Raw genomic sequence first — 15063 nt, forward strand, 5'->3', positions numbered from 1 at the left:
GCACTTTTCAGGCATTCAGAATCAGAGCGAATCCTTCTGCCTACGTACTCTGAAAATTGAAAGAAGTGGGTCGCGTTTTCTTTTGATTATTAAAAAATGTAGACTGTTTTCACGTGTTTGTTTATTTACAGAGTTGATTAACCCACTTGTTAACTAGTTTTAGGGACACCGAAAGACACTTTCATAATTTATATGCGCGTCAAAAAATGTTCTATTTAAATTCAAAGGTGATTGATCTTTTAATTGGGGTTTAATTATGCGCGCTTTTATTGTACACGGTAATATAAAATTAAATGTACCTAGGTACTACACTGGTACACGTGATGTGAAACAAACAAATAACATTAAATTTCAGGCATAATATAAACCTAATACAATGAAGAACTTCAGCCCTATGAGAAATTCGATACAAAAATGTTTTCTAGAGCGTGGTAAAAATTAGAGCATTAAGTTGTACAGCAAAGTTTCTTGAAAATGTATGAAAAAATAATGTTTTTTTTTTAATAAAACGCACTACTTTGAATTACGTCACTGGTTCATATGAACGAACCAATGATTTGAGAGCTGTGAAGGATATCTGGTTTGCTTGTCGTAAGCAAACCAATCGGAAGAACCTGAGAATAATCTCTGACGTCACGTGCGGAGTTTTTTCAGGAATACAAAACTTTAAAAAATCAAAACGCTGATAATACGATAACATGATTTTTTGCTTAGTTTAATAGTCTTTTAACAAATAAAAAAAAGACACTGAACGTCCTCATTGGAGAACAAAATTAAAATGGAAATAAACCTAAAGATACGATACAAAAATATGCTTGTATATGAGGAAAAAGCTAAGTATAATTAATGTAAATTTAAAGTGAGATTCTAAAAATTTTTAGATTTGTGAATCACTTGTACAATAATTGCTAACCTATTAATAACGTTATTATAATAGACGTTGCGTTGGTTCGGCAGTTTTCTTCCTAAAATAACGTTTGTTGCCTTATGCAAGCCTATTGCAAGGATTTCCCCTTGCAACTGGCGGGAATCGAATCCGCGAAGCCAGTTTCACAGTTGACCGTCTAACCAACTGCGCCACGGCGCCTATCGTCGAAGGCATAAATATAATACCATCGAATTTGTTGGTCTTTCGAGGAAACCGTACTTATGCAGTGAAGATAATAATATTTATCGTAGTTTGGAATTATTTTTTTATAGATTACTTCGAAGCCTAGTGGTCTGAAATGGCATCGTTAAGATAATTTATTTTATAATACTAAAATAATTTAGAAAAAAAAATATTTTCAGTGGTTGTGGCTGGAGCACTCACAAGCATTACCCTTTTTAATGCTTTGACTAAGGAGTATATAAATATTGCTTAATACTTCAAATTAATTTTAATTACATATAATGAAAGACCACACAGTTAGCGGTTTGAAAATCAATTTCAGATTAAAATTTACTCCATGTTGAATTGATATCTAACTTTTCGGTAAAAATCCACATCCCGTACTTATTTATGGTATATTTTCTAATTTATATATATATTTTTAATTTTTTGATTTAACTATTATTATAATTTGATTTTGTTTGCATCATTTAATGAAAAAAAAAAAACAAAAAAGAAGGTCCTGCCTCTTGCCTAAACGCACGAATTTCCTTGCTAGTCGGGACCTGAAACAATGAACCATTTGTACATTTTAAAACTGTGAAATAAATAAAATCTTGGAAATGCTCAAAATTTCTTAGGACAACCTACATTACCAGGTGTCCTATATGCGTTTCTTTTTTTACAAAAAAAATCTTCTAAATATATTACAATATGACATATCTGAAAACTTGGCATCATATCGCCACACTAATCAACGAAGATGTTTAATAATTTGTTAGGGAAATTCGTAAAATCAAATGTGAAATTGTTTTTCCGACTCTTTTATTTACGATTAAAACTTGAGGAAACATTTAAGTACCTTTATTTTAGTCCCTGGCGACATTAAAACACATGTTAAATTAATTTGTTTTACGCTTTAGGTTTCGCTTGATTATTTTCATGAATACTATTTGCTTTTATGAATATGACATAATCTCGTTTATCTGTTTTCGCGGTCACACGAATTCGATTAAAAACGAGTTTCATGTTATTTTTAATACCTATTTATCGCATTAATCAAATATTGATTTCACGTTGTGATGCGGATAGAACTGCAAAAGATTAGATTCATTCCTAAATTGAAACTGAAATTAAAAATATTTATCTATAACCAACGTAATTAATGGTTCCTTTTATATAATCCCTCACCATGTGAGATTTCAAGATTGCCTCTTTTTTGGTGTGGTATTTTTTTGTACTTTTCATTTGATATGTATTATTTATATACGTAAAAATAGTATCTGTTTATAAAAGAATATTTATTTAAACAAATTCATAAATATATTACGCATTTTTATTGTGTTATTTCTCTGTATATGCGATGTTTTTTTTAACGGTTTTATTTGAAATGTTGAACTATAAAACAGTCGTGTCCTATTTATGTATTGTTGGTCTCTAAATACTATATATTTTGTCTTTATTATCGGTAATATTAAGAGCATTGAAATAACTATTATCTAAGATATTTTGTTAATTTAACACAAAACCAACGTATTATAAATGTTAAAACAATCGTTTTACAAACATGTTCAAATAATACAATGTATTTCAAATAAAACAGAAAAAAAAATTTAAAAGAGAATATTTATGATTTTATATAGGTAAATTATTACATGTATTTTGCACGTGTTCAAGCGGGAAGAATCAATACTGTTGTGTGTAAAATAAAAGCAAAATCTTGGACGAGTATTTTTGACTCGACAGCTACCCTCAGGTTAAAATTCAATGAACGAGTAACTCTTTAAAAAAAAACTAAATTGAATTTAAATCTACTGCAGTAAAGCTCCAATTATCCGGACTAATGAGTTTCAGACGTTAGCACATAAAAACTTACTTAAACATGTCCAGCAAAGTTAATCGCTTTGACGAAGAGACGCGCCGGCCGCCAGCGCCCTTTTTTATTTGTTATCATAACATCTTTATTTTTTTATTTCCTGATATTTAGCAATCCGGATGACTGGAGTTCAGATAAACGAAGTTCTGCTGTACTTTAATTCCCCCCTTAACTATGAGTTTGGCAAATTATATGGATGACTTATATAGGGTTTTGACATTCTTCCTCGCCACCATATTGCAATTACAAAAATGGTAACAAAAAAATGGGTTTATTTGTATTGATTCAGTAACTAAAACCTGTTTCCACTATAGTATTTTAAGCATATCTCTTCATGAACAAAAAAAACATGGACTTCTCATAAATCCAACAAAAACCCAAATTGTGCTTGCTGGTAGTAAACAAATGTATTCAAAAGTGAACTTTTCCGCACTTCCTATTTTCAAAATAGATGGTACAGAAATTTCATTCATGACTTCAGTCAAAAACTTAGGTATTATCATTCATAAGTATTTAGGGTGGCACGATCGGGTTAACGAAGTTAGTCGTAAACTTTATAGCAGTTTGCACTCACTTAAAAGATTACAGAATTTCTTACCATTTAATGTTAAGCAAACATTAGTCCAGAGCTTACTTCTTCCACTCCTTGACTATGCGGATGTATGTTATCCAGATGCTAACTTTGAATTACTTGATAAGTTAGAACGATTGCAGAATATTTGTATTCGTTATATCTTTGACCTTCGCAAATTTGACCCCATAACCGAGTATCGCACGCAACTACACTGGCTCAATATCAGGCATAGAAGAAACATTCACATTCTATCACTTCTTCACAATATTTTAAATAATCCCACTTCGCCTGTTTATCTGAGAGAGCTCATCCAACCTCTTTACAACGCGGACTTATCTTCGTTCTAGTAACGAGAGAACCCTTTTAATACCCTGTCATCGCTCTAATTTTTTTGCCTCCTCTTTCACAGTAGTAGCCGCTCGATTGTGGAACAATCTACCCACTAATGTTAGAGGAGCCCCTTCTTTATTTACATTTGAGTCAAGATTGAAATGTCACTATCTAAATATTTAAATCAGTTCTTTATCCTTATTTTTTCCTTTCCTTCCCATCGCTTCTCCTCTCTTCATTGTAAAGTGTTATTATTTTTTTTATATATTTTTATTTTGTTAATATTTGTTTTGTATAAAATTGTAAGATTCAATATGTCCATGTATTTATAATTTTCTCAAACTGAACGGTTTGGGTAGGTAGGAAAAAAATTCCTAAAGGCAATATGCCCGCCCTTATATGTTTATAAAGTGTCAAATAAAATAAAAATATTTTTGATGATGATATTATATGTACAGATATACCTAGTAGAAATGCTTTTACGCATTCTTACGAAATACTGTTAACTCGTTATTTAAAGTTATGTTTTAAAATATTCAGCCTTGTACAACTATTAACCATTCATAATATTGTCATTCAGAAAGTTTTTTCAGGTATTTAGGAACGCTGAAATGTCAGGGTGTTTTCCGACCTTCCAAATATAAAATAGCATAACCTCCGCTCGCCTGAGGCCATACAACTCAACTCACTATTTTGATCAGGGAATGACCCGCTTATAAAAATAAACAAATCTAACTTATTACTACATACACAACACAACATTCATACTTGAAAAACATATTAAGCAAAATACTATAATGCGAAAATAACACATAAATAACTAAATAAGAATTTAGTACATTTTTATACAACTGAAATTATCCATCCATCTCTACCGATATTATAAATGCGAAAATGTGTTTGTTTGTGGTTCCTTCACATCTCAACGGAGTAACCGATTGATATATTTTTTTGCAAAGTGATAGCCGGAAAGGTGCGAAGTAAAATAGGATACTTTATTTTCATCCCGATTTTAAAAAGGACAATGAAAAAAAAAAAAAAATATTTTTATTAATAAATTTCAGAAACGGTACTTGTTTTTTTTAATTCTAAACATATCTACTTTAATACACCTAGTAAATTTTATAACTGTAACTTTCCAAAAAAAAGACTAACTCTTGTGCTTCGAGAGAGACTTACACTGATAAAGTGTTTATTTATTAGAGTTTATATAATTTGGAATATTCGAGTACATTAAAAAAAACAAAAACATAGGATATATAAATAAAAACAGAAAATAATAATACATTCATACTAATTAAAATTGAATGCAGTTTTTATACTCGTTTAAGAAAATTATTTAAATTTACTTTTAATTTATTAATAGATATATTAGTTTTGATAGTTTTTAGTTCATTGGGGAGATTATTGTAATTTTTGACACCTTTGAAGAGAAAGCTATTTTGATCATGGCTTGTGTGGAATTTGGGGATTTTAATATTATTTTGGTATCTGAGTGACTTATTCATCTCAAATTCTTTTATTTTTTCTTATTTATATATTTATTTAATGGAATTTATTTTATAAATATTGTCTACTGCGTGAACTTTAAATAATTTATATGTATATATATATTCCGTAATGAATGTTGAGGGTTTCTTTAAAATAACTTTAATAATTAATCTTTGTATTATTTTGATAGAGTATACTATATTGGCATATGCACCACCCCCATCCAACAATACCATATTGTAACAAATATTGGACAATTGAGTGATAAACTATTTTTTAATTATTGATTTTTGTATCAATCAACTAAATTAAAAATACTTGGAAGATAAGTAATTTTAAGTGCATGAAGTAGCTTTTGATGTTTGGGGTGTTTTTTTTTCTTGTTGAAATTCCCGTTGATATGAAAATGGGCCTCGTCCGAAAACAAACATTCTCAAGGATAGAAAATTGTTCGAGCAGAGTGTCAGCCAATAACTTATGTAGAATTGCTTGGCTTTATCTGCTGTATAATTATATGGGTAAGTACAACTTGTATTCAAAAGAAAAATTATCAGTAGACTAGTTCTTGACATAGGCAAAGTCACTGAATGTTTACGTGTGGACAGGTCTAGATATTATTTATGGGAATTTCAACCGTTGGTTAATTCTCCTTAATTATTTTTTAACATGGCGGCTCATTATTCATTTTGAAAACAGTTTGCTTGAGCTTCTGAGCCCAGACTTTTATTAAACGAACACTTGGACATTTATTTACTCAACGTCATTCTTTTTCAATCCTAATCAGGTGTCGCACTACTTTTACGTATAAATCGTTGTTTTTGTAAAAGAGTTTAACACTATAAACACGCTGTTGTCCCGAGAAGCGCTCCATCATGACTAAAATTGCATAAAGTGACGCACAATTTTTCATCATCGGCACGCCCATTTCTATAACGGCATTCGAGAAAACCAGTGTTGCTATTTGCAAAATTTTGGCCCACCTTTATTACAACACAGCTGAGATTGGGAAAACATAAGAAAAAAGAATGTGTCTATCCGTTTACAAAGCTAATCACCTGTAATTAGCTAGTTTGAGTGAATCATTTTATACACCGGTTCATAGTTGGTCCAAATTTTTGTAGGGAAGGACTGCATTTCACCACTTAGGGAGTTATTAAGATATTACAACACTGACTGAATTATTTCACCTACTAAATAATCTGGATTTTATCCCCTAGGGCAGCGATGGCGAACCTTTTTGAGAAGTGGGTCAAATTTTGTTTATTTTTTGGTAGACATTTTTTTTTTTTAATACTAGCTTGTGGATCACAAGTCAGTGGGGGGGTCACTTGGAAAAAAAAATCTATACGTATAAAAGGTAATGTTCGCATGTGTATCCTCAATGGGCTGAATAACTATTCAACCGATTTACATGCATTTTTCAACGAGATGTAGATCTTTACCTCGAGCATATTTATAGATATTAAAATCTTCAATTTATTAAGTAAAAAAAGTTTGGAGTAGAAATGTTTTTTTAATCGTCACTAGGGTTGCATTACACGAGAATGCTTATGATGAAAAATTGGGAAGATGTTTAAGTGTTAAATTTTTTATTTTTTTTAATGTTGACAAATAACATTCGTCTTTCATAGATCCCAATCGGATTATTTCCTTACATTCCTTATAATTTCTAGCAACTTAGTTCTTTTTAATGAATTTTGGTAATATTTAAATAATATCAACTGACATTTGATACATTCGACATTTTCAAAAAGAATTCTATATTTGAAAATTAATTATTTAAAGTTTTGGAATTCAACCATAAACAAGTACCTAAGTACCTACTTAAAATAAATATTTGTAAATGAATTCAATCATAAACAAATACCGAGGTACAACGAGTACCTACGCTAAATGCAACAATTGATATTAAACTTTCATTTAATCTCTGTACGAGTATGTACTCAAATCTAGCAATTGCAAAGCATTGTCAGGTTCAGCTCGTAGTTTATAAAAATCAACGCGTTAGTTATTTAAAAAACCCTAGAGGGTGATTGCTTGACCCGCGGATCATGGGTTCGCCATTACTGCCCTAGTGAGTTATTAAGATAAACATATTATTACAGATAACATTTTAGAGAAGGGAATGTGGAAGTCTAGGTATTTACAAGGCTCATGATACTCGTATTGGTTAAAAAACTGCTAGTGGTAATTATTTAGACTGCTAAAAAATATACTAATGTTGTGTCTTTAATAAATGTTATTGAATCTTGTTGTTTACTATATTGACGTTTTTGAAAATACAAAAAAAAGTGTTCTTATGATTAAATAATTAAGATAAAATTATCATTAAAACTTTTTGGTTTAGTTTCACTTTTTTTTACCAACGAGCGCTTTTACTTAAGACGGCATCTTCAGGACCAGGCTTTATTATTTTTTTTATCGAAATCACTAACTTATTATAGAAATAAAAGACGAGTGATATTTTAATCCACAAATTTGGAATATCCAGTGACCGGTTTCTTCACTTTCGCGACATCTTTGGGACTGGTATCTTTATTCAGAAATTCAATGTATTTATACAAAACAGAGGTAAGGATAGAGAATTCAAAATTATATGAGGGTAAATTAAATTTAATTATTTTTGTCTCAATGATCATCACAAAGTGTTTCAGGTTAACTAATGAGTTCATATAATGATATTTCTAATGAGTTTAAGTATTGTATATATATTATTTTTAATTGTTCCATCCCTCGTGCGTTTGATTTCTGTCAATTATGATTTTTGAAAAACAAAGGGTAAAAAGTTATTGGTAAAATTATTACTATTAACATATTACTACAGAGATGAAAAACATTTAAGAGAAGATAATATAGAATTCTAAATTTGGACAAACTCAAAATATTGTTGATAAAATTATTACAATGGGTATAGTAATGGGGAATACATGTGTGTTAGCTGTTCATTAGGTAATTCTAGATCAGGTTTATTTTTTAATATGTTCGTTTCCAAAATTTACTGTTTGTCAAGTTTATGGCCTCTTATTTCTATAATAAATTACAATGAACTTCCATCAAGAATTTTCAATTAAAAAACTTGTATGTTTTAATTAATTAATTATGGGATTTTATCACGAAATATCTACAAAAAACATCAATATAATACTTATGATTTACAAGAATATTTCAATTTTCGGAGCCATTTTCCACGAGTTGTAAATACAACAATGTTTCAGTAAGTCCAAATGCTTGCAGACTAGCTTGATTTCACCTTAGGGAGTTATTCATATTTAAATTTATTTCAACAGAGAGGGAAAACATACTCAAACATTGTTGAATTAACTACCTGGTAAAAGAAGAAGTAAAAAAATTGGAAAATTGTTTTCAAGCGTTGCCTAGCAGGTGATTTGGTTCAGCCGGATGAATCTCACCCACGTGATAAAGGTTTCAGCTCTTTTACTTCACAAAAGTCAACATATGGAAAAGTTGAGGAAATGTGGATGTTCAAACATGGGCAGAAGGGTAAATGTTACACAGTGTGTAAAGTGGCCACTTAAACCAGCCAATGACAGGTCATAAGCCCTGTAAATTACTAGACTTCCATATTTCCTTCTCAAAAATGTTTTCCCCCTCTGTTGAAATAAATTTAAATAAAGAGTTGTAAATAACTCACTATTAGAAAATGGGAATCATTTTTGGTCAGAGTGGGGTTCGAACCTCGAACCTCTGACCCGTGAGTCCGCAACACTAGTCACGGAACCACGACCCGATTCGAAAAGTAATAATTTTTGAAAATATCGTATTAAAGCTTTTGCGTCTTCTGATGTTATGAAGGGTAAAAATATTTTACGTATTTGGCTTGGGTGGTCTACATATTCAGGCACTATGCTCTGTGGGCAAGAACAGAGGATTATTGTTCAATTTTCGACGTAGAAATGGTATTTTTAAGCGTTTTCAACGGCGCCGTTTCTTTCAGAACGTCGTTTGGCATTACGTTGACATAAATATTAATGGAGCAGATAAATGTAAGGTGAATCATAAATCGCAGTATTCGGAAGAAGACGATTATAATTTTATTTGATTAACTACCAGCAGGCCTAGTATTATGCAATAATCTGATTTATTTTGATCGGATAGCCCTGGTCGACGAATCGTCAGTCAAAAAGTCTATTTTACAGCCGATTAGCAGTCAGAGATCATTTAATTATATAAACCCAATTTGCGGTGTTATCATTTTTGAGGTTTCGTAAAAAACAACATCCTAAAAAAATGATTTACTAGTGGAACTTCTAGATACTTAAATGATTTGGTGAAGTTAATGAGAAATATACATAAAATGCCCACATAGTATTTTTTTTTTTTAATAACTTTGTTTACATTTTTATCGGAAAATACATAACCATTACACATTGTTTCAACAAAAAATAGATGTGAAATATTTTTACAACTTTCATCTAGTTAAGTATTATGTGCAACAATATAGATAATTACCAATGATTACTTTACTAATATTTATAAGGAATTCGTTTATTTTTAATTTAATTTTAAGTCGAAGTATCATTAGCCTTCTCGTACAGGGCACTGCAGATTGAATGAACACCACTCTTGAATGAAACTTTTAGAAATTTCTAGATGTAAGTTCTGCAGTGCAGATAATGAAACATTTATACAAATTATATGTTGATGCGATGCTTTATATCACAAAATAAGTCACTGGTTAAACCCAGGGTATTAGAGCGCTTGCCCCTGCCTGATAGCTCGGTACTTTAACTGAGAACACACGCCTTCCACTCAGTAGTCTGGTTCTTTAAAGACCTGGACCCCGATTATAGAGTTATCTTCGACTGTCTTTAAAGAAAAATCGCTTTTTGTTTACAAAATGGGTATATTTGCATAAACATTTAAAGTATTTTCATCGGTAGCCTATAATTTTTTAGACCCATAACTTCATTATCCTAACGCTCCTATATACCTGCGTAAAAAATTTCAACGCTTATCAGTTCATTATTTACCTCTTCGTTCTGACACTCAAGGCACTCTCTTAATACCCATCCACAATTACTCTTTCTTCTCTAACTCATATAGTGTCCATGCGGCTCGACTGTGGAAGCGTCTCCCATCCACCATCAAAGATGTTACTACATTATCTCTGTTTAAATCACGTCTAAAAAAACATCTCTTTTCTCTTCCTTAATCTATCCACCTTTCCTCTTTTTTCTTTTTCCCTATTGAGTCATAGTTTTGATTTAAGGTAATTTATAAACAAATACGTTTATTTCTATTTAGATATATCATTAGCTTTAAAAAAAAATTTCTGTTGAATATGTTCTGTAACTTGAATTATTAAAATAAAACTTTTATTTTATTGGTTGGTTGGAAGAAATTGCCATTTGATAATAAGCCCGCCAATGTACAAAAAACATTATGTACAAAAAGTGAAATAAATTAAACTAAATAATTGAACATGCTTAAAAGAAAAAAATGCATGTATATTCTGCTTTATATTATTTATGGGCCCAATTACAAACGCTGTCTTCTTCGGTACATATAGAGAGGGTATAAAGTAAAATATATATTTATGTGCGAAAATGTAAATATTTTTTATGAAAATTATATTCGTCGGTTACTGCAATTGAATGTGTTTTAGAAAAATTGTACACATATTCTATTTTTCATACAGAAAACTTAATTTTACTTTGTAGATAAATGTTAACTTCCCGTTGTAATACGGTTGGGGACCCGTCACAATATAAATATGCAGGTCGCAATTAGATCAGGGGCTTATACAGCAGTGCCCCCTATTTTTCAGGATAAGGATGGATGGAGGATTCAGCCATGGTCGAGTTGCCTTATTTTATTTTATTTTACGGTTCTTCACGATTGTTGATGCTGTTTGCTTTGATGAATAAATAAAATCAAATAAAAGAACAAAAAGTTCGCTTGGCATTTTGTATGAAAATCATTAGTAACAATATTTTTTACTACGCCTCCATTTGCGAGTGATTTTGGAAATTTTACAAACAGACGCATTTTATTGACTAATGATTTACAATACCCAAGCCTTACGTATGATTTTGGTAATATTAAAATAATATCAACTGACATTCGATACATTTTTGAAAATCGCGTTGCTAAATACAGTGCATTCCTGTTGGTGAGAAGAGCATAGTTCGACATTTCCAAAAAGAATTCCATATTTGAAAATTAATTATTTAAAGTTATGGAATTCAACCATAAACAAGTACCTAAGTACCTACTTAAAATAAATATTTGTAAATGAATTCAATCATAAACAAATACCGAGCTACAACGAGTAGGTAGCGTAGGTACGCTAAATGCAACAATTGATATTAAACTTTTATTTAATCTCTGTACGAAAATCTGTGTATTTAATCTCTGTGTGTTAGAAAAATTGTACACATATTCTATTTTTTATACAGAAAACTTAATTTTACTTTGTAGATAAAATTGAATTTAAATGTTAATTTCCCGTTGTAATACGGTTGGGGACCCGTCACAATATAAATATGCAGGTCGCAATGAGATCAGGAGCTTGTACAGCAGTGCCCCCTATTTTTCAGAATAAGGATGGATGGAGGATTCAGCTATGGTCGAGTTGCCTTATTTTATTTTATTTTACTGTTCTTCACGATTGTTGATGCTGTTCGCTTAGATGAATAAATAAAATCAAATAAAAGAACAAAAAGTTCGCTTGGCATTTTGTATGAAAATCAATAGTCGCAAAGTAAAATTTTTACATACTAACTATGTGCTTAAGGGTCAAAACCTCCAACGCTCATTATGTGTAAAGGATCTAGGTGTCTTCCATGATAGTAAATTACTTTTTGACGCCCATGTTGACAGCATCATAAAAAAATCATCGCGTGCGCTTGGCTTTGTTATGCGTAGCTCTACGTCGTTCACTATGGCAAAGACACTTAAAATCCTTTACTGTACATTAGTGCGAAGCAACTTAGAATATGCATCACAAATATGGAATCCTATGTACAATGTGCAGATATCACGTATTGAAAATATTCAAAAAAAATTCGTAAAGTTCATGTGTTTCCGGTTGAAACTTGAGTTTAAATCTGACCAGTATATTCATATATGTAAAAAACATCACCCACTGCCTCTGCAAAAACGTCGTGAAATAGCGGATATAATTTATCTACTTAAAATTGCCTCTGGTTCAATTGACTGTCCTGAACTACTTTGCAAACTTTCTATCAATGTTCCTTCCAAAGTTTTAAGAAATAACCCTCTTCTTCACATACCTCTTGTTTCATCTAATTATAGGCAAAATTCATATTTATGGCGAACTTTTAATAATTTTAATGTAATAAATAAATCATTTAACATAGATTTATTTGAAAATAATCTTAATAACGTGCGGCGTTTGCTTTCGAAATAACTCGTAGTATTGTTTTCTTTTCTTTAAAGTTTACATTTAATTACTATTCATTTTATGTTCGAGAATCTTTTTTGACTTACTGTGATGCTACTTGTGAAAACCTGTAATTGGCTTATTTGTTATTTGTTTTGTTATATAAATATGAGATAATTATAGCTGTTGGTTATCCAAATAAATAAAAATAAAATAAATATTTTTTACTACGCCTCCACTCGCTTGCGAGTGATTTTGGAAATTTTACAAACAGACGCATTTTATTGACCAATGATTTACAATACCCAAGCCTTACGTATGATTTATATGCAGTACAATCAAGTCTTCTTAGTAAAAATCAACAATTTTATGAGCAAACAGAAGCGATATTTTCAATGGCTAACACCAGAAACAATTTCGCCTGAAGTAATTCAATGTGTGTGTTGATACTTGTCGCTACCATAAATTTGAAGAGATTACTTTGATATATAAATGACCACATTAAAACTCTCATTTTAATCTTTGCACGCTCGTTACTTCTTACGAAAACAATTTGTATTTATGTGCGAGTTGTTGTTATCAGTAAATGACAAATTGTACCATCCAAGAGCCAAAAAACGAAGGTTCATAGAATTACTAACCGTGGAGACAATAATAGATGTTTGGTACATTGAGGTGATTTTCACAAAAACGGCGCTATATAAATTATCCAAATATAAATAAATAAATGACAAATATTCGGATCAGAATTTGTATCGTACCAGGGGAGCAATTACAATCGGAAGTTAACATAGTTATCTTTGACTGTTTATAAAGCAAAATAAACTCTCTGGATAATAGACGACAGATTGCTGACTCAATGTTTCTATTTAAGCTTTTAAATTGCATTACTGACTGCCCCAATTTACCAAGTTTAATTAATATCCATGTACATTTTAAACGTACCCGTCACACCAAATTATTTTACTGACGGAAGCCTTTCAATAGTTTACCACAAAATCTACGTCAAGAAATAAATTACGGAAAATTTAAGGATAAATTAAATAAAAGCTTTCTGACATAATAAACACTAACAGTATTTCGAAAATAAAGATTTTTTATATAAAATGTGCCTGTGTATATAAATGTGTGTATCAATTTATAAATTCTGTGTTTTTAATGAATTTTTTTATTAGTGTCAAATTTTCTCAATTTAAAAAAATAATAATTTGTTATTTATTGTATTATTTTGTTTGCATTTTTTGTTTCTTTTTTATATTATTTTGTAAACTTGTCAAACACAAGAGCCAGACTCTTTTTTGGCAAGTTCAACCTTAAGTGTTCCATTTTGTTATTATATAAATATATATAGTTGGATAATTAATATAGCGCCATTTTTGTGAAAATCACCTCAAGGGCGCTGTACAATTAATAAATATCCCAGTACGTCTTGCAGCTACAGAGCGCATGGACGGTTGGGATTCTAGTTCCTCGTTTTCAATTAAGATCAATAAAAAATTATAACAGATAGGAGCTAGATTACAGGACGTCTTGCAGCTACAGAGCGCATAGACAGTTAGAAATTTAGCCCCCATTTACACATTTTAAAAATTGACAAATAAATTTAGTGTATTAATGATACTAAAAAAATAAATAAAAATAATATGAATAATAAAAAGGAGTAAGATTACAACACGTCTTGCAGCTACTAAGCGCATAGACGATTGGAATTCTAGACCCCATTTATAAAATTTAGGTATTTTTAAGTTGGTATATGAAAGCTAGATAACCAATCATCGTGCAGCTACAAAGCGCATGGACGAGTGGAATTCTAGCAAAGTTAGAATGATATCAATAAATTTATAAAAAATAGAGCATAGTAGTAAGTTTGTCAAGTGTTCATGCCAAGAACTAAGCAATAAAAAACTAAATAAATAAAGCACTGTATCAACTCCATGGTTAACAAAGGGAGATAGATGTCCGAAGAGAATCTTTTGTAGACAGTAGGTAGATATCGTCACCATGTGGTCCACTAGGCTGCTGGAGAATTTCTGGAAACGCACGTGTGTAGACTGGGGGATTATGCCTTATTGTATGTATTGTTTTTGTTATGCTAATAAAGGTTTTTATAAAATAAAAAAAAAATTCAAAAGGGAAATCAGCGACAGCATGCAGGCATTGTCACCGTGGGTCAGTAGTGATTAGTAAATAAATTTTTTTTTTTTCATATTATTTTCATTTTATTTTAAATTTACAATGGTAAATATTAACAAATTACAACAGGGAATGAGAATACCCGCCCGCCAACTAATAAGCCCGCCAATGTACAAATAACATTATGCACAAAAAGTTAAATA

The 15063-nt window shown here is 30.6% G+C and overlaps 1 protein-coding gene across 5 annotated transcripts in view; it reads left to right on the forward strand.

Annotated features, from left to right (window-relative positions):
- The window catches only part of tmod (tropomodulin), a 208538-nt gene that overhangs the window by 141598 nt on the left and 51877 nt on the right, over positions 1 to 15063 (forward strand). The window lies entirely within an intron of this gene.

This window comes from Micrasema longulum, unplaced genomic scaffold, assembly GCF_059751315.1.
Source record: "Micrasema longulum isolate JH-2025_06_02 unplaced genomic scaffold, ASM5975131v1 h1tg000594l, whole genome shotgun sequence".
Lineage (NCBI taxonomy): Eukaryota > Metazoa > Arthropoda > Insecta > Trichoptera > Brachycentridae > Micrasema > Micrasema longulum.